The following is a 22,460-nucleotide window of genomic DNA, read 5'->3' on the forward strand; positions in this document are numbered from 1 at the left end:
CAATGCCAACAATGCAAGGAAGGTGCTGGGTGACTTTACTGCACCTACTCCCGACTTCTATGGGAGAAGCATCTCTATCCCTGCCATTGGAGCAAACAACTTTGAGCTTAAGCCTCAATTAGTTTCTCTAATGCAACAGAATTGCAAGTTCCATGGACTTCCAATGGAAGATCCTCATCAGTTTTTAGCTGAGTTCTTGCAAATCTGTGACACAGTCAAGACTAATGGGGTTGACCCTGAGGTCTACAGACTGATGCTATTCCCTTTTGCTGTAAGAGACAGAGCTAGAATATGGTTGGACTCTCAACCTAAAGAAAGCCTGGACTCTTGGGAAAAGCTAGTCAATGCCTTCTTGGCAAAGTTCTTTCCACCTCAAAAATTGAGTAAGCTTAGAGTGGAAGTCCAAACCTTCAGACAGAAGGATGGAGAATCCCTCTATGAAGCTTGGGAAAGATACAAACAATTAATCAGAAAATGTCCCTCAGACATGCTTTCTGAATGGAGCATCATAGGTATTTTCTATGATGGTCTCTCTGAACTATCCAAGATGTCTTTGGATAGCTCTGCTGGAGGATCTCTTCATCTGAAGAAGACGCCTACAGAAGCTCAAGAGCTCATTGAAATGGTTGCAAATAACCAATTCATGTACACTTCTGAAAGGAATCCTGTGGACAATGGGACAAGTCAGTAGAAAGGAGTTCTTGAGATTGATGCTCTGAATGCCATACTGACTCAGAACAAGATATTGACTCAACAAGTCAATTTGATTTCTCAAAGTCTGTCTGGAATGTAAAATGCACCAAGCAGTACTAAGGATGCTTCATCTGAGGAAGAAGCTTATGATCCTAAGAACCCTTCAATGGAAGAGGTGAATTACCTAGGGGAACCCTATGGAAACACCTATAATTCTTCATGGAGAAATCACCCAAATTTCTCATGGAAGAATCAAGAGAAACCTCAACAAGGTTTCAATAATGGTGGAAGAAACAGGTTTAGCAATGGCAAGCCTTTTCCATCATCTTCTCAGCAACAGACAGAGAATTCTAAGCAGAACCCCTCTGACTTAGCAACCATGGTCTCTGATCTAATCAAAACCACTCAAAGTTTCATGACTGAAACAAGGTCTTCCATTAGGGATTTGGAAGCACAAGTGGGACAGCTGAGCAAGAAAGTTACTGAACTCCCTCCTAGTACTCTCCCAAGCAACACAGAAGAAAATCCAAAAGGAGAGTGCAAAGCCATAACCATGGCCGAATCTGGAGAGGAAAGAGAGGAAGAGGACGCCACTGAGGAAGACCTCAATGGGCGTGCACCAACCTCCTCTGAGTTCCCCAATGAGGAACCATGGGAATCTGAGGCTCAAAATGAGACCATAGAGATTCCATTGGACTTACTTCTGCCTTTCATGAGCTCTGATGAGTATTCCTCCTCTGAAGAGGATGAGTATGTCACTGAAGAGCAAGTTGCTAAATACCTTGGAGCAATCATGAAGCTAAATGACAAGTTATTTGGAAATGAGACTTGGGAGGATGAACCCCCTTTGCTCACCAAAGAGCTGGATGACTTGTCTAGGCAGAAATTACCTCAAAAGAGACAAGATCCTGGGAAGTTTTCAATACCTTGTATCATAGGCACCATAACCTTCAAGAAGGCTCTGTGTGATTTAGGGTCAAGTGTAAACCTCATGCCTCTCTCTGTAATGGAGAAGCTAGGGATCTTTGAGGTACAAGCTGCAAGAATCTCACTAGAGATAGCAGACAACTCAAGAAAACAAGCTCATGGACTTGTAGAGAATGTTTTGGTGAAAGTAGAAGACCATTACATCCCTACTGATTTCATAGTCCTAGAGACTGGGAAGTGCATGGATGAATCCATCATCCTTGGCAGACCCTTCCTAGCCACAGCAAAGGCTGTGATTGATGTTGATGGAGGTGAACTGATCATTCAAGTGAATGAAAAATCCTATATGTTTAAGGCTCAAGGATATCCCTCTGTCACCATGGAGAAGAAGCATGAAGAGCTTCTCTCAATTCAGAGACAAACAGAGCCCCCACAGTCAAACTCTAAGTTTGGTGTTGGGAGGCCACAACCAAACTCTAAGTTTGGTGTTGAACCCCCACATTCAAACTCTAAGTTTGGTGTTGGGAGGTTCCAACATTGCTCTGAGTACCTGTGAGGCTCCATGAGAGCCCTCTGTCAAGCTACTGACATTAAAGAAGCGCTTGTTGGGAGGCAACCCAATGATTATATTTTATATATTTTCCTTTGTTATTTTATGTTTTTTGTAGGTTGATGATCATAAGAAGTCACAAAATCAAGTGAAAAAGCAAAAACAGAATGAAAAATAGGAAGAAAAACAGCACACCCTGGAGGAAGAACTCACTGGCGTTTAAACGCCAGTGAGGCTAGCAGTTGGGCGTTTAACGCCAGAAAGGGGCACCAGACTGGCGTTAAACGCCAGAAAAGGGCAAGAACCTAGCGTTAAACGCCAGGAATGGGCACCAGCCCGGCGTTTAACGCCAGATTTGGCACAAAACGTGATTTTGATTGCCATTTGGTGCAGGGATGACTTTTCCTTGACACCTAAGGATCTGTGAACCCCACAGGATCCCCACCAACCCCACCACCCTCTCTCTTCTTCACCCATTCACCAATCACCTCAATACCTCTCCCCCAAAAACCCCCACCTATCAAATCCCACTATCATCATCACTCCTTCATTTTCACACACCCCAAACACTACTTCTTCCCCTAATGGCCGAAACACAAAGCCATTCCCTTCTTCCTCATTTCTTCTTCTTCTACTCTCTTCTTTCTTCTTTTGCTCGAGGACGAGCAAACCTTTTAAGTTTGGTGTGGTAAAAGCATTGCTTTTTGTTTTTCCATAACCATTTATGGCATCCAAAGCCGGTTCAACTGAGAAGGCATGACCTCAAGCCCATCACTAAGAAAAGGATGGAGCAAACAAGAGACCCCTCTCATCAAGAGATCCCTGAGATACCTCAAGGGATGCACTTTCCTCCACAAGACTATTGGGAGCAAATTAACACCTCCCTAGGAGAGTTGAGTTCCAATATGGGACAACTAAGGGTGGAGCATCAAGAACACTCCATCATCATTAGAGAAGATCAAAGAATCATGAGAGAGGAGCAACAAAGACAAGGAAGAGACATTAAGGAGCTCAAGAACTCCATAAGACCTTCAAGAGGAAGAACAAGCCGCCATCACTAAGGTGGACCCGTTCTTTAATCTCCTTGTTATTTGTTTTTCTGTTTTTCGAAATTTTATGCTTATGGTTATCTATGTTTGTGTCTTATGATCATTAGTGTCTTAGTGTCTATGCCTTAAAGTTATGAATGTCCTATGAAATCCATCACCTTTCTTAAATGAAAACTGTTTTTATCACAAAAGAACAAGAAGTACAGGATTTCAAATTCATCTTTAAAACTAGCTTAATTAGTTTGATGTGGTGACAATACTTTTTGTTTTCTGAATGTATGCTTGAACAGTGCATATGTCTTTTGAATTTGTTGTTCATGAATGTTAAATTTGTTGGCTCTTGAAAGAATGATGAAAAAGGAGACATGTTACTGAGGATCTGAAAAATCACAAAAATGATTCTTGAAGCAAGAAAAAGCAGTGAATACAAAAAAAAACGAAAAAAAAGGGGGAGAAAGAAAAAGAAAAGAAAAAGAAAGAAATAAAGTTGTGATCCAAGGCAAAAAGAGTGTGCTTAAGAACCCTGGACACCTCTAATTGGGGACTTTAGCAAAGCTGAGTCACAATCTAAAAAGGTTCACCCAATTATGTGTCTGTGGCATGTATGTATCCGGTGGTAATACTGGAAGACAGAGTGCTTTGGGCCACGGCCAAGACTCAATAAGTAGCTGTGTTCAAGAATCATCATACTTAACTAGGAGAATCAATAACACTATCTGGATTCTGAGTTCCTAAAGAAGCCAATCATTCTGAATATCAAAGGATAAAGTGAGATGCCAAAACGGTTCGGAGGCAAAAAGCTACTAGTCCCGCTCATCTAATTTGGAGCTTAGTTTCATTGATAATTTGGAGTCTATAGTATATTCTCTTCTTTTTATCTTATTTGATTTTCAGTTGCTTGAGGACAAGCAACAATTTAAGTTTGGTGTTGTGATGAGCGGATAATTTATACACTTTTTGGCATTGTTTTTAGTATGTTTTTAGTATGATCTAGTTAGTTTTTAGTATATTTTTATTAGTTTTTAGTTAAAATTCACTTTTTTGGACTTTACTATGAGTTTGTGTGTTTTTCTGTGATTTCAGGTATTTTCTGGCTGAAATTGAGGGACCTGAGCAAAAATCTGATCCAGAGACTGAAAAGGACTGCAGATGCTGTTGGATTCTGACCTCCCTGCACTCAAAGTGGATTTTCTAGAGCTACAGAAGCCCAATTGGCGCGCTCTCAACGGCGTTGGAAAGTAGACATTCTGGGCTTTCCAGCAATATATAATAGTCCATACTTTGCCCAAGATTTGATGGCCCAAACCGGCGTTCAAAGTCACCCTCAGAAATTCCAGCGTTAAACGCCGGAACTGGCATAAAACTTGGAGTTAAACGCCCAAACTGGCATGAAAGCTGGCGTTTAACTCCAGAAAAGGTCTCTACACAAAAATGCTTCATTGCTCAGCCCAAGCACACACCAAGTGGGCCCAAAAGTAGATTTTTATGTCATTTACTCATCTCTGTACACCCTAGGCTACTAGTTCTCTATATATAGGACCTTTTACCATTGTATTTTTCATCTTCTGATCTTTGGAACCTTTTTCTTTAGATCTTTTGATCATTTTGGGAGGCTGGCCATTCGGCCATGCCTAGACCTTGTTCTTATGTATTTTCAACGGTGGAGTTTCTACACACCATAGATTAAGGTGTGGAGCTCTGCTGTACCTCGAGTATTAATGCAATGACTATTGTTCTTCTATTCAATTCCGCTTGTTCTTTGTCCAAGATATCACTTGTTCTTCAACTTGGTGAATGTGATGATCTGTGACACTCATCATCATTCTCACCTATGAACAAGGTGACTGACAACCATTCTTGTTCTACAAGCATATGAGGCTTAGTGAATATCTCTTGGGTTTCTGATTGCATGATGCATGGTTGATCGCCTGACAACCGAGTGCTCGCCTGACAAATGAGCCAGCCATTCCGTGAGATCAGAGTCCTCGTGGTATAGGCAAGAACTGATGGCGGCATTCAAGAGAATCCGGAAGGTCTAACCTTGTCTGTGGTATTCTGAGTAGGATTCAATGATTGAATGACTGTGACGTGCTTCAAACTCCGAAAGGCGGGGCGTTAGTGACAGACGCAAAAGAATCACTGGATTCTATTCCGGCCGGACCGAGAACCGACAGATGATTAGCCTATGCTGTGACAGAGCATCAGGGATGTATTTTCACTGAGAGGATGGGAGGTAGCCACTGACAACGGTGAAACCCTACACAAGCTTGCCATGGAAAGGAGTAAGAAGGATTGGATGAAGACAGTAGGAAAGCAGAGAGACGGAAGGGAAGGCATCTTCATACGCTTATCTGAAGCTCTTACACCAATGATATACATAAGTATCTCTATCTTTATCTTTATGCTTTATTCGTTTATCACTATACCCATTTGAGTCTGCCTGACTGAGATTTACAAGGTGACCATAGCTTGCTTCATACCACCAATCTCCGTGGGATCGACCCTTACTCACGTAAGGTTTATTACTTGGACGACCCAGTGCACTTGCTGGTTAGTTGTGCGAAGTTGTGTTTATGCCATGGTATTGAGCACCAAGTCTTTGGAGCCATTACTAGGGATTATTTGTGTATTAAAAAGTATTGATCACAATTTCGTGCACCAGTGGCGGCCGGAGCTGTCGTGTCCGACTTGTTGGACAGGCAATGCTGCTGATCCTTCATCACCGGAGGGTGGTGGTACCTGCAAAGGACTCCGATGCTTAAGTTAGCAAGGGTATTAAGCAGGTTTTTTTTAGTAGAATCAGTGTGTGAGTTATACCTGAGTGTTTCAGTGTATTTATAATGGTGTAGAGTGACCTTTTCAGATAAGATAAGTTAGTTATCTTATCTTATCTTTATCTTATCTTTCGTGGGAACCGCCCTTATCTCTATAGGCTTGGGATGTCTTTGGATTTGGGTCGTGTTCCTTTGTTTGGGCCCTTTTTGGGCTTTCCTGGTGATTTGGCCGAGCTCTTTGAGATGAGGTCAGATTTGTCCTGACCTGAAGAGGTCGATCGACTTGTCAGTAGAACATCCTGGGTCGGACAGCTCGACCCAGGGTATGAACAGGACCCTACCATGAAAAAGTATCTGAAAAAGACCAGAGAACAGCTCGAACAACTCAGGGAATATGAGGTCCACCATATACCTTGGGAACAAAATGCTCGACCTGATGCACTCTCAAAACTAGCCAACACCAAACCAGGGGGCAATAATAGAAGCCTCATCCAGGAAACATTGCAAAGCCCATCGATCTTGGAGGAAGAAAAGGTCCTAGCCATATCAGGTCAGGATCAAGGGTGGATGACCCCTATAATCAACTACCTCAAGTCAGAGGCACTCCCCGTAGATAAGAAGGAGGCAAAGAAGCTAATACGAGAAGCACAATACTATACCATAGTGGGCGGCACCTTATATAGGAGAGGGATCTCAACACCCCTCCTAAAATGCATACAGACTTCTAGTACAAGGGAAGTCCTAGAAGAAGTACACAGCAGCATATATGGCAACCATCTCGGGGCACGAACTCTCTCCAAAAAGATACTCTGAGCTGGATTCTTCTGGCCGACCTTGCAAAAAGAAGCGACAGAGTTCGTCAAGACATGCCCAGCATGTCAGAAGCATGCTAACTTCCACGTCGCCCCACCAGAGGAGCTCATCAGTGTAACGTCACCATGGCCATTTGCAAAGTGGGGGCTCGACCTCCTCGGACCCTTCCCTCAGCGGTCGGGACAAGTCAAGTTTCTCATTGTAGGGGTAGACTATTTCACAAAATGGATTGAGACAGAACCCCTAGCAAATGCCACTGCTCAAAGAAGTAAAAAATTTCTTTATAGGAACATTATTACAAGGTTCGGGGTCCCTTACTCCATCACCAAAGATAATGGCACCCAATTCATTGACATAGGTTTTAGGAACTTGGTGACTGACTTAAAAATAAAGCACCAATTCACATCCGTAGAACACCCACAAGCCAACGGACAGGCAGAAGCTGCCAATAAAGTCATATTGACTGGGTTAAAACAGAGATTACAGGACGCAAAGGGAGCTTGGGCTGAAGAGCTTCCACAAGTCCTATGGACTTATCGGACAACTCCGCACTCCACCACAGGAGAATCACCCTTCCGACTTGCTTACGGAATAGAGGCAATGATCCCAGTAGAGATCGAAAAAAGATCCCCTCGAACGAGCCTCTACAATGAAGAGGCTAACTCCCAATTTTAAATGGAAGAACTCGACCTACTTTCAGATGTTCGAGAAAGAGCTCGGATTAGAGAGGAAGCACTAAAGCGTCGAATGGCTTCAAGGTATAATAGGAAGGTAGTCCAGAGAATTTTCGTCAACAACGATCTCATCCTAATCCGAAATGACATCGGAGCAGGTCAATCAGGAGAAGGGAAGCTAGCAGCTAACTGGAAAGGACCTTACCGAGTCGTAGAAGTACTGGGAAAGGGCTACTACAAGGTGTCTGACCTTGAAGGGCGAGAGCTACCAAGGTCATGGCATTCCTGTAACCTAAGAAGGTACTATAGTTAGAAAGTGATAAAGATCTTAGGTCAAGGTGCACTCTTTTTCTTGAAAAGACTTTTTAATGAGGCACCAGGCCAAGGTCTACAAGGTTGCCCGACTTAGAAGGGTAAGCACACATATGTATATATTCTTGTCTATATGCCTACTTTGCTATTTGAATAAAGTTTTTCAGATTCCCCACAAAGTTTTTCTACCAAGACGCATTAATCTGAGCGCAAGAATTCATCACCCAATCACAACAAGGTCGGCAAAGATGAAAGTGATAAAAACAGATTAATGCAAGAAGTTATAAAAAGTAATCCATAGAAAGAGGCCTGACAAGGTCTGATTAAAAATGGATTACTAAAAATAACTTAAGAAGGATCGACAATAGAAGTCGAACCAACAAAAGCGTGCGTTAAAAGGGACACAGCTTCGCCCAAAAAGCCACAACTCCACAACAAGGCTATCAAAATTGTTCAGACTAACTAAAAAGGTTCTACGAGAACACTAAAAAAAAGTTGTCAAACAAGTTATCCCCAAAGATCACCTCGACCAAGTAGAAAGTGAAGAGGTCGGATAAAACCAACACTCTACAAAGATCTACAAAGGGTGCAAAAGCATGAGCAACATACCCAGCAAAAGAACAACATTTAAAGACTCAAAAAGGCCACCTAAGCGGAAGCCTCAGAGTTTACAGGTACTTTATGTTTCAAAATAAAGTTGCATAGAAGCAACTAAATGTCAACAAAGAACCAACAAGATAAAAAGTTACAAAAACCAGAGTTCAAAAGCCCACAGACTAGGCTATACACATACACAAGAAAATCACAGGGGGTCTAAAGTCTCTTCAACAGCAGCATCCTGAGTCATAGAGGGAGGAATGGTCTTCAAAGGGATCGCATCCAAAGTCCCATCCTTCCGATTTAGAATTTGAACGTCAGGGTCAGACTCGGGACGGCCGACCTCAGCAGCAGGGGTTGAAGAAGACGTGGCAGCAGAAGCTTTGACTGGCGGCGTAGGGGGAGGACCTTCCTCTTCATCCTCATCTAGGACAGGAATGATCTTACCATCCTCCACGACGTTATCCAAACTGAAAAGAGTTAGATCGAGCTTGGGAGCAAGAACTCGGACCTGGGCTTTCAAATTCTCATAAGAGTCAGTCACACTACCCACGAGATGCCCCTGGAGCTCAGCATAATTGGCATGGGCAAACTCAAGCCTTTCTCTGGTCTCCAGTAACTCGCTATAAGTACGAGTATAGCTCTCCTTGTATTTTGCCTTCGACTCCTCGGCAAGGTTTGCGGCAGCCTCCAAAGTCGTAGCTTGGGACTTTTCCTTCTCCAGGTCGAGTTCCAGCTTGGCTACCTTAGCATCAAGCTCGTCCTTCAGACCCTTGATTCTATTAAATTTGGACTTGGCATCTTTCGTTGCGTGGACGGGAGAACCTTGGATCGTACGAAACATATAGGAAACTAAAATAGGTCCAATTATCACATTATCCAATCACAGCTAAAAGCTAAAGATATATATGTACAAACCAAATTAAAGAAAGAAAATATGCAAAACTAAAATAAGTATCTAAGTTATGTACAAACCAAAATAAAAAGTGCAATAAACTAAAAGGTACTCAAAGTATCAAAATACTAGAAAATAACCAAAAAGCTCAATAAAAATCAGAATAGAAGTGTACGAAAGGAAAAATTGCCACCCAACAGTTGATCTAGTCGCTCAAACTCCCCATACTTAAAAATATGCATGGTCCTCTGTGCAAGAAAAATAATGCTGGAGCTCTACCCATCTCCATCTTTAGCAAGTGGGTCCTACTCCTCCTCACCGCTATGTTCTGAGGGGGCTTTTGGACAAGATGATGAATTGGCTGTGATGATGGTGTTAGTGGTGTTGCTACTGCTAAGGAGGAATTTTCTCCCTTCTCTATCCATTGTGGCATGTTCCTTCTTTTGCTTCTCTTGTTGCTTATGATTATTCATTCTGAAAAATATAGAACGGAATATATTAAGACACGTAAATTCTAAGAACAAGGTAGCATATATTGCCGAAATGAGGTAATAATCATTAGAATGAAGTGAGTTCGTCAGTTTGTGACACTGATGAAAGCAAGTACGTGAATTCTAAGTTTACGCGTAGTTTAGAACTCATGCACTAACACTTGAAAGCTATGTCACAACTACATAAAGTATGCATATACTCACTTATTTTAATGTGCCTAAGATACTTTAAAGATAAATATGTAAGTTAAAGCAACTAGCAATCAATAAGAAGAATAAGATCTTAGGCGAATAACCAAGTATTTGTGAAATGAAAGGAGAAGAGAGAATTGATTGGATGTGTGAGTAAAATTATGAAACAAAGTCAACTAGAAATCACACTCCAATCAGTAACACCAATCAAAGTTAGTCGCATTGCCTATTTATCCAAAATGTATGAAAACATGGTTGCTATATACTTAGTGAAAAGAAAAGAGGATAGTTGAAAAAGAGTTAGTTGTCATGTACATAGCAAGCATGGCCCTTAGAACTTGAAATTTTTTTTCAAAAAAGATAAGAATAGACAAGCTCACAATCCAACTTCACAAATCATGTATTGTGCCAAAATAAATGATTTAAAGTATATGTAGCGTACATAGTTAAGAAAATAAAAGTCATTAAGGCATAAGCATAAGCAATTGGAGATGAATGAAACAACAACAACTTTAAAACAAAGCATATTCAATCATCAGAGCTTTCAAACACTAATATTGCAAGACTGGTATGAAAAATGGAAAGTTCCATGCCTAATGTAACACAAACCAATTAAGCATAAAAGAAGTGAATTAAATGAGTTACATAAGTCAAAAGGTGTCAATCTTGCAGTTATGGGTAAACGACCTCAATTATTCAAAATTCACAAGTTTTGATCAATCTAGAAATAATTCAAACCCAAATATCTGCATAAGAGAGACAAGAATGTGAAAACAAGCATCGATGTCAAGAACTTGACCAAAATTTTCACTAAAAAGCTCTTTGAGGAAAAGTTGCTAACATTTGGTTTGCAAGGTCACATTAACACAAAATATCGTCAACAAGGACCTTGCAACACCAATTCACAAAATGCAGCCGGGTGAAACAAAAGTAGTAGGATATCTCAGCATAACAGCAATAAAACAGTAAATTAGCACACAATCAAACAATTTCCAAATAATTATCCACATGAACTCAGTAGTAATTAAGCAATTCAACATAATTCAGCAAATTTAAACAATTCCAAATACTTTCAGCAAAAATCCAGAACCTAATAATCCAAAGCAAACTAAATTATCCTAACCTAACACCTAGAAACTAATAAATAACAAACTAATATAACTAACTAATTAATTGAAATCAAACTAACTAAACAAGAATAATTGAACTGAACAAAAATCAAAAGAAAAAATGAAGTAAAAACCTAGAAGCAGACAAACAAAATAGAGCAAAGAAAAGGGGTTGGCAACCACGTTGTGGCAGAGAAGAAGATGAATAAAGAAGAAGAAGAGGGATGGTGTGCAAGTGCAAATTAGGGCTTCAAACAAATGGGGTGTTCATTTTGAATTCTTGCATACACATCTTCCATGCGTATGATAAACCCCGTTTTTAGGGTTTATCTTGTGTTGAATTTAGAGCATTTTGATAACCTTTCCTCACATTTATTCAATGAATTAGCATAGTTTTGTGATTGTCTCCTTAATTTGTGCTTAGATGTGAAAACATGCTTTCTAGGCCTTTAATTTGATAATTTTAATTCTCTCTTGATTCCATAAGGTGCCTTGATGTGTTTGCTAGTAATCTCAGGATGAAATAGGCTTGGAATGGATCAAAGAAGCAAGGAAGGAAGCATGCAAGTGGAGAGAAGCATAAAAAGCCAAAGAATTTATCCCGACCAAGGACGCGCACACGCACGAGGCGCTCGCACGCACCTCGCAACAAAAAAGCCAAAGAATTTATCCTCAATAACAGTTCTCAATAACAGTTCTCCTTTTCCATCATTCTTTCAAGAGCCAACAATTTTAACATTCTTAAAACAACAAATTCAAAAGACATATGCACTGTTCAAGCATTCATTCAGAAAACAAAAAATATTGTCACCACATCAAACTAATTCAACTAGTTTCAGAGATAAATTCAAAATCCTGTACTTTTTGTTCTTTTGTGATTAAAGCATTTTTCATTTAAGAGAGGTGATGGATTCATAGGACATTCATAGCTTTAAGGCATACTGGTGCATGAAATTGTGATCATCAATGGTGCCATCAACATGGTACGCTCATTGCAATCTCAACTCTTCAACACAACTCCGCACAACTAACCAGCAAGTGCACTGGGTCGTCCAAGTAATAAACCTTATGCGAATAAGGGTCGATCCCACGGAGATTGTTGGTATGAAGCAAGCTATGGTCACCTTGTAAATCTTAGTCAGGCAGACTCAAATGGTTATGAATGATATATGAATAAAACATAAAGATAAAGATAGAGATACTTATGTAATTCATTGGTAGGAATTTCAGATAAGCGCATAAAGATGCTGTGTCCTTTCCGTCTCTCTACTTTCCTACTGTCTTCATCCAATCCTTCTTCCTCCTTTCCATTGCAAGCTTATGCAAGGGTTTCACCGTTGTCAGTGGCTACCTCCCATCCTCTCAGTGGAAATGTTCAACGCACCCTGTCACGGCACGGCTAGCCATCTGTCGGTTCTCGATCAGGCCGGAATAGAATCCAGTGATTCTTTTGCGTCTGTCACTAACGCCCCGCCTTCAGGAGTTTGAAGCACGTCACAGTCATTCAATCATTGAATCCTACTCAGAATACCACAGACAAGGTTAGACCTTCCGGATTCTCTTGAATGCCGCCATCAGTTCTAGCCTATACCATGAAGACTCTGATCTCACGGAATGGCTGGCTCGGTTGTCAGGCGAGCACTCGGTTGTCAGGCGATCAACCATGCATCGCGTATCAGGAATCCAAGAGATATTCACCCAATCTAAGGTAGAACGGAGGTGGTTGTCAATCACACGTTCATAGGTGAGAATGATGATGAGTGTCATGGATCATCACATTCATCAAGTTGAAGAACAAGTGATATCTTAGAACAAGAACAAGCGGAATTGAATAGAGGAACAATAGTAATTGCATTAATACTTCGAGGTACAGCAGAGCTCCACACCTTAATCTATGGTGTGTAGAAACTCCACCATTAAAAATACATAAGAACAAGGTCTAGGCATGGCCGTGAGGCCAGCCCCCCAGATGATCTAAGAACTAGATGTCCCAAGATGAAAATACAATAGTAAAAGGTCCTACTTATAGAAAACTAGTAGCCTAAGGTTTACAGAGATGAGTAAATGACATAAAAATCCACTTCCGGGCCCACTTGGTGTGTGCTTGGGCTGAGCAATGAAGCATTTTCGTGTAGAGACTCTTCTTGGAGTTAAACGCCAGCTTTTGTGCCAGTTTGGGCGTTTAACTCCCATTTTGGTGCCAGTTCCGGCGTTTAACGCTGGAATTTCTGAAGGTGACTTTGAACGCCGGTTTGGGCCATCAAATCTTGGGCAAAGTATGGACTATCATATATTGCTGGAAAGCCCAGGATGTCTACTTTCCAACGCCGTTGAGATCGCGCCAATTGGGCTTCTGTAGCTCCAGAAAATCCACTTAGAGTGCAGAGAGGTCAGAATCCAACAACATCTGCAGTCCTTTTCAGTCTCTGAATCAGATTTTTGCTCAGGTCCCTCAATTTCAGCCAAAAAATACCTGAAATCACAGAAAAACACACAAACTCATAGTAAAGTCCAGAAAAGTGAATTTTAACTAAAAACTAATAAAAATATACTAAAAACTAAACCAAATATACTGAAAACATACTAAAAACAATGCCAAAAAGCGTACAAATTATCCGCTCATCACATAAACACTAAGACACTAATGATCACAAGACACAAACATGGATAAACATAAGCATGAAATTCGAAAAACAAGAAAATAAAGAACAAGAAAATTAAAGAACGGGTCCACCTTAGTGATGGCGGCTTGTTCTTCCTCTTGAAGATCTTATGGAGTGCTTGAGCTCCTCAATGTCTCTTCTTTGCCTTTGTTGCTCCTCTCTCATGATTCTATGATCTTCTTTAATTTCATGGAGGAGGATGAAATGTTCTTGGTGCTCCACCCTTAGTTGTCCCATGTTTGAACTCAATTCTCCTAGGGATGTGTTGATTTGCTCCCAATAGTTTTGTGGAGAAAAGTGCATCCCTTGAGATGAATCTCTCCATCTCCCATGGCTCGGAGGTGGAAGCTTTTGCCTTCCCTTTCCTCTTTCTAGAGGTTTCTCCGGCCTTAGGTGCCATAAATGGTTATGGAGAAACAAAAAGCAACGCTTTTACCACACCAAGCTTAGAAGGTTTGCTCGTCCTCGAGCAAAAGAAGAAAGAAGAAAGAGAGTGGTGGGGTAGGTGGGGATCCTGTGGGGTCCACAGATCCTGAGGTGTCAAGGATAATTCATCCCTGCACCAAGTGGCGAGCAAAAATGCTCCTACTACCAATCCTGGCGTTAAACGCCGGGCTGGTGCCCATTTCTGGCGTTTAACGCCAGCTTGGTGCCCATTCCTGGCGCTTAACGCCAGTCTGGTTCCCCTTTCTGGCGTTAAACGCCCAGAATGGTGCCAGACTGGGTGTTAAACGCCCATTTGCTGCCCTTACTGGCGTTTAAACGCCAGCAAGGTTTTCCTCCAGGGTGTGCTGTTTTTCTTTCTATTTTTCATTCTGTTTCTGCTTTTTCAATTGAATTTGTGACTTCCCATGATCATTAACCTATAGAAAACATAAAATAACAAAGGAAAATAATAAATATAACATTGGGTTGCCTCCCAACAAGCGCTTCTTTAATGTCAGTAGCTTGACAGTGGGCTCTCATGGAGCCTCACAGATGTTCAGAGCAATGTTGGTGGTGGCCTCCCAACACCAAACTTAGAGCTTGACTGTGGGGGCTCTGTTTGACTCTGTTTTGAGAGAAGCTCTTCATGCTTCCACTCCATAGTTACAGAAGGAGAACCTTGAGTCTTATAGTTTGCACTGTCTGCAAGCCACGGAGCTTCCTGAATAGCAAATAATTGCTCATCTGAAAAGGCTTCAGAGATCTCAGTAGGAGGGAGAGATGCTCCTGCTACTGGTTCTATCCGGGACAGGTGATCAGCTACTTGATTCTCTGTCCCTTTTCTGTCTCTTATTTCTATATCAAACTCCTGCAGAAGCAACACCCATCTTATAAGCCTGGGTTTTGAATCCTGCTTTGTGAGTAGATATTTAAGAGCAGCATGGTCAGTGTACACAATCACTTTTGATCCTACTAAATAAGATCTGAACTTGTCAAGGGCATAAACCACTACAAGTAACTCCTTTTCTGTGGTTGTGTAGTTCTTCTGTGCATCATTTAGAATACGGCTGCCATAATAAATGACGTGCAGAAGCTTACCATGCCTTTGTCCCAGTACTGCACCAATGGCATGGTCACTGGCATCACACATTAGTTCAAATGGTAATGTCCAGTCTGGTGCAGAGATGACTGGTGCTGTGACCAGCTTAGCTTTCAGAGTTTCAAACGCCTGCAGACACTCATTATCAAAAATAAATGGAGTGTCAGCAGCTAGCAGATTACTCAGAGGTTTGGCAATTTTTGAAAAATCCTTTATAAACCTTCTGTAGAATCCTGCATGCCCCAGAAAGCTTCTGATTGCCTTAACATTGGTAGGTGGTGGTAATTTTTCAATTACTTCAACTTTAGCTTGATCCACCTCTATTTCTTTGTTTGAAATTTTATGCCCAAGGACAATTCCTTCAGTCACCATAAAGTGACATTTTTCCCAGTTTAAAACTAGGTTGGTCTCTTGGCATCTTTTCAGAACAAGTGCTAGATGGTTAAGGCAGGAGCTGAATGAGTCTCCAAATACTGAAAAGTCATCCATGAAGACTTCCAGAAATTTCTCTACCATATCTGAGAAGATAGAGAGCATGCACCTCTGAAAGGTTGCAGGTGCATTACACAGACCAAAAGGCATCCTTCTGTAGGCAAATACTCCAGAAGGACATGTAAATGCTGTTTTCTCTTGGTCCTGAGGATCTACTGCAATTTGGTTGTAACCTGAGTAGCCGTCCAAAAAGCAGTAGTATTCATGACCTGCTAGTCTCTCTAGCATCTGGTCTATGAATGGTAAAGTAAAATGATCCTTTCTGGTGACTGTATTGAGCCTTCTGTAGTCAATACACATGCGCCACCCTGTAACTGTTCTTGTAGGAACTAGTTCATTCTTTTCATTATGAACCACTGTCATGCCTCCCTTCTTAGGGACAACGTGGACAGGGCTCACCCAGGGGCTATCAGAAATAGGATAAATAATCCCAGCCTCTAGTAACTTAGTGACCTCTTTCTGCACCACCTCCTTCATGGCTGGATTTAGCCGCCTTTGTGGTTGAACCACTGGCTTAGCATCATCCTCCAATAGGATCTTGTGCATGCATCTTGCTGGGCTAATGCCCTTAAGATCACTTATGGACCACCCAAGAGCTGTCTTGTGTGTCCTTAGCACTTGAATTAGTGCTTCCTCTTCCTGTGGATTTAGAGCAGAGCTTATGATCACTGGAAAAGTGTCACCTTCTCCCAGAAATGCATATTTCAGGGATGGTGGTAGTGGTTTGAGCTCTGGTTTAGGAGGCTTATCTTCTTCCTGAGGAATTTTCAGAATTTCTTTTATTTCCTTTAGTTCCTCCAGATCAGGCTGAACATCTTTAAAGATGTCATCTAGCTCTGATTCAAGACTTTCAATCATATTGACCTCCTCCACCAAAGAGTCAATAATATCAGTGCTCATGCAGTCATTTGATGTGTCTGGATGCTGCATAGCTTTGACAACATTCAACTTAAACTCATCCTCATTGACTCTCAGGGTTATTTCCCCTTTTTGTACATCAATGAGAGTTCGTCCAGTTGTTAGGAAAGGTCTTCCTAGAATGAGAGTTGCACTCTTGTGCTCCTCCATTTCCAGCACTACAAAGTCAGTTGGAAAGGCAAATGGTCCAACCTTGACAATCATGTCCTCAATTATGCCTGATGGATATTTAATGGAGCCATCAGCAAGTTGGAGGCATATCCGGGTTGGTTTGACTTCTTCAGTCAACCCAAGCTTTCTGATAGTGGATGCAGGTATTAGATTGATGCTTGCTCCAAGGTCACACAGGGCTGTCTTGGTGCAAGCACCTTCTAATCTGCAGTCCTTTTCAGTCTCTGAATCAGATTTTTGCTCAGGTCCCTCAATTTCAGCCAAAAAATACCTGAAATCACAGAAAAACACACAAACTCATAGTAAAGTCCAGAAAAGTGAATTTTAACTAAAAACTAATAAAAATATACTAAAAACTAAACCAAATATACTGAAAACATACTAAAAATAATGCCAAAAAGCGTACAAATTATCCGCTCATCACAACACCAAACTTAAATTGTTGCTTGTCCTCAAGCAACTGAAAATCAAATAAGATAAAAAGAAGAGAATATACTATAGACTCCAAATTATCAATGAAACTTAGCTCCAAATTAGATGAGCGGGACTAGTAGCTTTTTGCCTCTGAACAGTTTTGGCATCTCACTTTATCCTTTGAAATTCAGAATGATTGGCTTCTTTAGGAACTCAGAATCCAGATAGTGTTATTGATTCTCCTAGTTAAGTATGATGATTCTTGAACACAGCTACTTATTGAGTCTTGGCCGTGGCCCAAAGCACTCTGTCTTCCAGTATTACCACCGGATACATACATGCCACAGACACATAGTTGGGTGAACCTTTTCAGATTGTGACTCAGCTTTGCTAGAGTCCCCAATTAGAGGTGTCCAGGGTTCTTAAGCACACTCTTTTTGCCTTGGATCACAACTTTATTTCTTTCTTTTTCTTTCTTCTTTTTTTTTCTTTCTTTTTTTTTCGTTTCTTTTTTTTTCACTGCTTTTTCTTGCTTCAAGAATCATTTTTATGATTTTTCAGATCCTCAGTAACATGTCTCCTTTTTCATCATCCTTTCAAGAGCCAACAATTTTAACATTCATGAACAACAAATTCAAAAGACATATGCACTGTTTAAGCATACATTCAGAAAACAAAAAGTATTGTCACCACATCAAACTAATTAAGCTAGTTTTAAAGATGAATTCGAAATCCTGTACTTCTTATTCTTTTGTAATAAAAACAGTTTTCATTTAAGAAAGGTGATGGATTCATAGGACATTCATAACTTTAAGGCATAGACACTAAGACACTAATGATCATCAGACACAAACATGGACAAACATAAAGCATAAATTTTCGAAAAACAGGAAAATAAAGAACAAGGAAATTAAAGAACGGGTCCACCTTAGTGATGGCGGCTTGTTCTTCCTCTTGAAGATCTTATGGAGTGCTTGAGCTCCTCAATGTCTCTTCCTTGTCTTTGTTGCTCCTCTCTCATGATTTTTTGATCTTCTCTAATTTCATGGAGGAGGATGGAATGTTCTTGGTGCTCCACCCTTAGTTGTCCCATGTTGGAACTCAATTCTCCTAGGGAGGTGTTCAGTTGCTCCCAATAGTCTTGTAGAGGAAAGTGCATCCCTTGAGGCATCTCAGGGATCTCATGATGAGAGGGGTCTCTTGTTTGCTCCATCCTTTTCTTAGTGATGGGCTTATCCTCATCAATGGGGGTGTCTCCTTCTATGTCAACTCCAACTGAATAACAGAGGTGACAAATGAGGTGAGGAAAGGCTAACCTTGCCAAGGTGGAGGACTTGTCCGCCACCTTATAGAGTTCTTGGGCTATAACCTCATGAACTTCCACTTCTTCTCCAATCATGATGCTATGAATCATGATGGCCCGGTCTAGAGTAACTTCGGACCGGTTGCTAGTGGGAATGATTGAGCGTTGGATAAACTCCAACCATCCTCTAGCCACGGGTTTGAGGTCATGCCTTCTTAGTTGAACCGGCTTCCCTCTTGAATCTCTCTTCCATTGGGCGCCCTCTTCACAAATGTCAGTGAGGACTTGGTCCAACCTTTGATCAAAGTTGACCCTTCTAGTGTAAGGATGTTCATCTCCTTGCATCATAGGCAAGTTGAATGCCAACCTTACATTTTCCGGACTAAAATCCAAGTATTTTCCCCGAACCATAGTAAGCCAATTCTTTGGATCCGGGTTCACACTTTGATCATGGTTCTTGGTGATCTATGCATTGGCATAGAACTCTTGAACCATCAAGATTCTGACTTGTTGAATGGGGTTGGTAAGAACTTCCCAACCTCTTCTTCGGATCTCATGTCGGATCTCCGGGTATTCACTCTTTTTGAGTGAAAAAGGGACCTCGGGGATCACCTTCTTCAAGGCCACAACTTCATAGAAGTGGTCTTGATGCACCCTTGAGATGAATCTCTCCATCTCCCATGACTCGGAGGTGGAAGCTTTTGCCTTCCCTTTCCTCTTTCTAGAGGTTTCTCCGGCCTTGGATGCCATAAATGGTTATGGAAAAACAAAAAGCAATGCTTTTACCACACCAAACTTAAAAGGTTTGCTCGTCCTTGAGCAAAAGAAGAAAGAAGAGAGTAGAAGAAGAAATGAGAAAGAAGGGGATGGCTTAGTGTTCGGCCAAAAAGGGGAAGAAGTGGTGTTTAGGTTGTGGGAAAATGAAGGAGTGAAGATGGGTATATATAGGAGTGGGGGAAGGTTATGGTTCGACTATGGGAGGGTGAGTTTGGGAGGGAAAGTGGTTTGAATTTGAATGGTGAGGTAGGTGGGGTTTTATGAAGGATGGATGTGAGTGGTGAAGAGAAAGATGGGATTTGGTAGGTGAAGGGTTTTTGGGGAAGAGGTATTGAGGTGATTGGTGAATGGGTGAAGAAGAGAGAGGGTGGTGGGGTTGGTGGGGATCCTGTGGGGTCCACAGATCCTGAGGTGTCATGGAAAAGTCATCCCTGCACCAAATGGCATGCAAAATTACGTTTTTAGCCAATTCTAGCGTCAAACGCCGGGCTGGTGCCCATTTCTGGCGTTTAACGCCAGGTTCTTACCCTTTCCTGGCGTTTAACGCCAGTCTGGTGCCCCTTTCTGGCGTTAAACGCCCAGAATGGTGCCAGACTGGGCGTTAAACGCCCATCTGCTAGCCTTACTGGCATTTAAACGCCAGTAGGTTCTTCCTCCAGGGTGTGCTGTTTTTCTTCCTGTTTTTCATTCTGTTTTTGCTTTTTCAATTGATTTTTTGACTTCTCATGATCATCAACCTACAGAAAACATAAAATAACAAAGGAAAAATAGATAAAATATGACATTGGGTTGCCTCCCAACAAACGCTTCTTTAATGTCAGTAGCTTGACAGAGGGCTCTCATGGAGCCTTACAAATGCTCAGAGCAATGTTGGAACCTCCCAACACCAAACTTAGAGTTTGAATGTGGCGGTTCAACACCAAACTTAGAGTTTGGTTGTGGCCTCCCAACACCAAACTTAGAGTTTGACTGTGGGGGCTCTGTTTGACTCTGATTTGAGAGAAGCTCTTCATGCTTCCTCTCCATGGTGACAGAGGGATATCCTTGAGCCTTAAACACAAAGGATTCTTCATTCACTTGAATGATCAGTTCACCTCCATCAACATCAATCACAGCCTTTGCTGTGGCTAGGAAGGGTCTGCCAAGGATGATGGATTCATCCATGCACTTTCCAGTCTCTAGGACTATGAAATCAGCAGGGATGTAATGGTCTTCAATCTTCACCAGAACATCCTCTACAAGTCCATAAGCTTGTTTTCTTGAATTGTCTGCCATCTCTAGTGAGATTCTTGCAGCTTGTACCTCAAAGATCCCTAGCTTCTCCATTACAGAGAGAGGCATGAGGTTTACACTTGACCCTAAGTCACACAGAGCTTTCTTGAAGGTCATGGTGCCTATGGTACAAGGTAGTGAAAACTTCCCAGGGTCTTGTCTCTTTTGAGGTAATTTTTGCCTAGACAAGTCATCCAGTTCTTGGTGAGCAAAGGAGGTTCGTTCTCCCAAGTCTCATTTCCAAATAACTGTCATTTAGCTTCATGATTGCTCCAAGGTATTTAGCAACTTGCTCTTCAGTGACATACTCATCCTCTTCAGAGGAGGAATGCTCATCAGAGCTCATGAAAGGCAGAAGTAAGTCCAATGGAATCTCTATGGTCTCATTTTGAGCCTCAGATTCCCATGGTTCTCATTAGGGAACTCATGGAGGCTAGTGCACGCCCATTGAGGTCTTCCTCAGTGGCGTTCACTTCCTCTCCTTCCTCTCCAAATTCGGCCATGTTGATGGCCTTGCACTCTCCTTTTGGATTTTCTTCTGTATTGCTTGGAAGAGTACTAGGAGGGAGTTCAGTAATTTTCTTGCTCAGCTGTCCCACTTGTGCCTCCAAATTCCTAATGGAGGACCTTGTTTCAGTCATGAAACTTTGAGTGGTTTTGATTAGATCAGAGACCATGGTTGCTAAGTCAGAGTGGTTCTGCTTAGAATTCTCTGTCTGTTGCTGAGAAGATGATGGAAAAGGCTTGCCATTGCTAAACCTGTTTCTTCCACCATTATTGTTGTTGAAACCTTGTTGAGGTCTCTGTTGATCCTTCCATGAGAAATTTGGATGATTTTTTCATGAAGAATTATATGTGTTTCCATAGGGTTCTCCTAGGTAATTCACCTCTTCCATTGAAGGGTTCTCAGGATCATAGGCTTCTTCTTCAGATGAAGCATCCTTAGTACTGCTTGGTGCATTTTTCATTCCAGACAGACTTTGAGAGATCAAATTGACTTGTTGAGTCAATATCTTGTTCTGAGCCAGAATGGCATTCAGAGCATCAATCTCAAGAACTCCTTTCTTCTGATTAGTCCCATTGTTCACAGGATTCCTTTCAGAAGTGTACATGAATTGGTTATTTGCAACCATTTCAATCAGCTCTTGAGCTTCTGTAGGCGTCTTCTTCAGATGAAGAGATCCTCCAGCAGAGCTATCCAAAGACATCTTGGACAGTTCAGAGAGACCATCGTAGAAAATACCTATGATGCTCCATTCAGAAAGCATATCAGAGGGACACTTTCTGATCAATTGTTTGTATCTTTCCCAAGCTTCATAGAGGGATTCTCCATCCTTTTGTCTGAAGGTTTGGACTTCCACTCTAAGCTTACTCAATTTTTGAGGTGGAAAGAACTTTGCCAAGAAGGCATTGACTAGCTTTTCCCATGAGTCCAGGCTTTCTTTAGGTTGTGAGTCCAACCATGTCCTAGCTCTGTCTCTTACAGCAAAAGGGAATAGCATAAGTCTGTAGACCTCAGGGTTAACCCCATTAGTCTTGACAGTGTCACAGATTTGCAAGAATTCAGCTAAGAACTGATGAGGATCTTCCAATGGAAGTCCATGGAACTTGCAATTCTGTTGCATTAGAGAAACTAATTGAGGCTTAAGCTCAAAGTTGTTTGCTCCAATGGCAGGGATAGAGATACTTCTCCCATAGAAGTCGAGAGTAGGTGCAGTAAAGTCACCCAGCACCTTCCTTGCATTGTTGGCATTGTTGTTGTTTTCGGCTGCCATGGGTCCTTCTTCTTTGAAGATTTCTGTTAGGTCCTCTACAGAGAGTTGTGCCTTAGCTTCTCTTAGCTTTCGCT

General features: G+C 41.6%; 2 non-coding genes across 2 annotated transcripts; one reads left to right on the forward strand and one right to left on the reverse strand.

The window, feature by feature from the left end:
* Positions 1-385: 385 nt before the first annotated feature.
* Positions 386-493, reverse strand: LOC130943198 (small nucleolar RNA R71). The gene has a single exon (XR_009071726.1). It is a non-coding gene; the product is annotated as a small nucleolar RNA R71 (small nucleolar RNA).
* A 21,380-nt stretch (positions 494-21,873) lies between these two features.
* On the forward strand, positions 21,874-21,981 carry LOC130942280 (small nucleolar RNA R71). Its single transcript, XR_009070857.1, has one exon. It is a non-coding gene; the product is annotated as a small nucleolar RNA R71 (small nucleolar RNA).
* Positions 21,982-22,460: the final 479 nt, after the last annotated feature.

The sequence above is a fragment of the Arachis stenosperma genome, chromosome 7 (assembly GCF_014773155.1).
Source record: "Arachis stenosperma cultivar V10309 chromosome 7, arast.V10309.gnm1.PFL2, whole genome shotgun sequence".
NCBI lineage: Eukaryota > Viridiplantae > Streptophyta > Magnoliopsida > Fabales > Fabaceae > Arachis > Arachis stenosperma.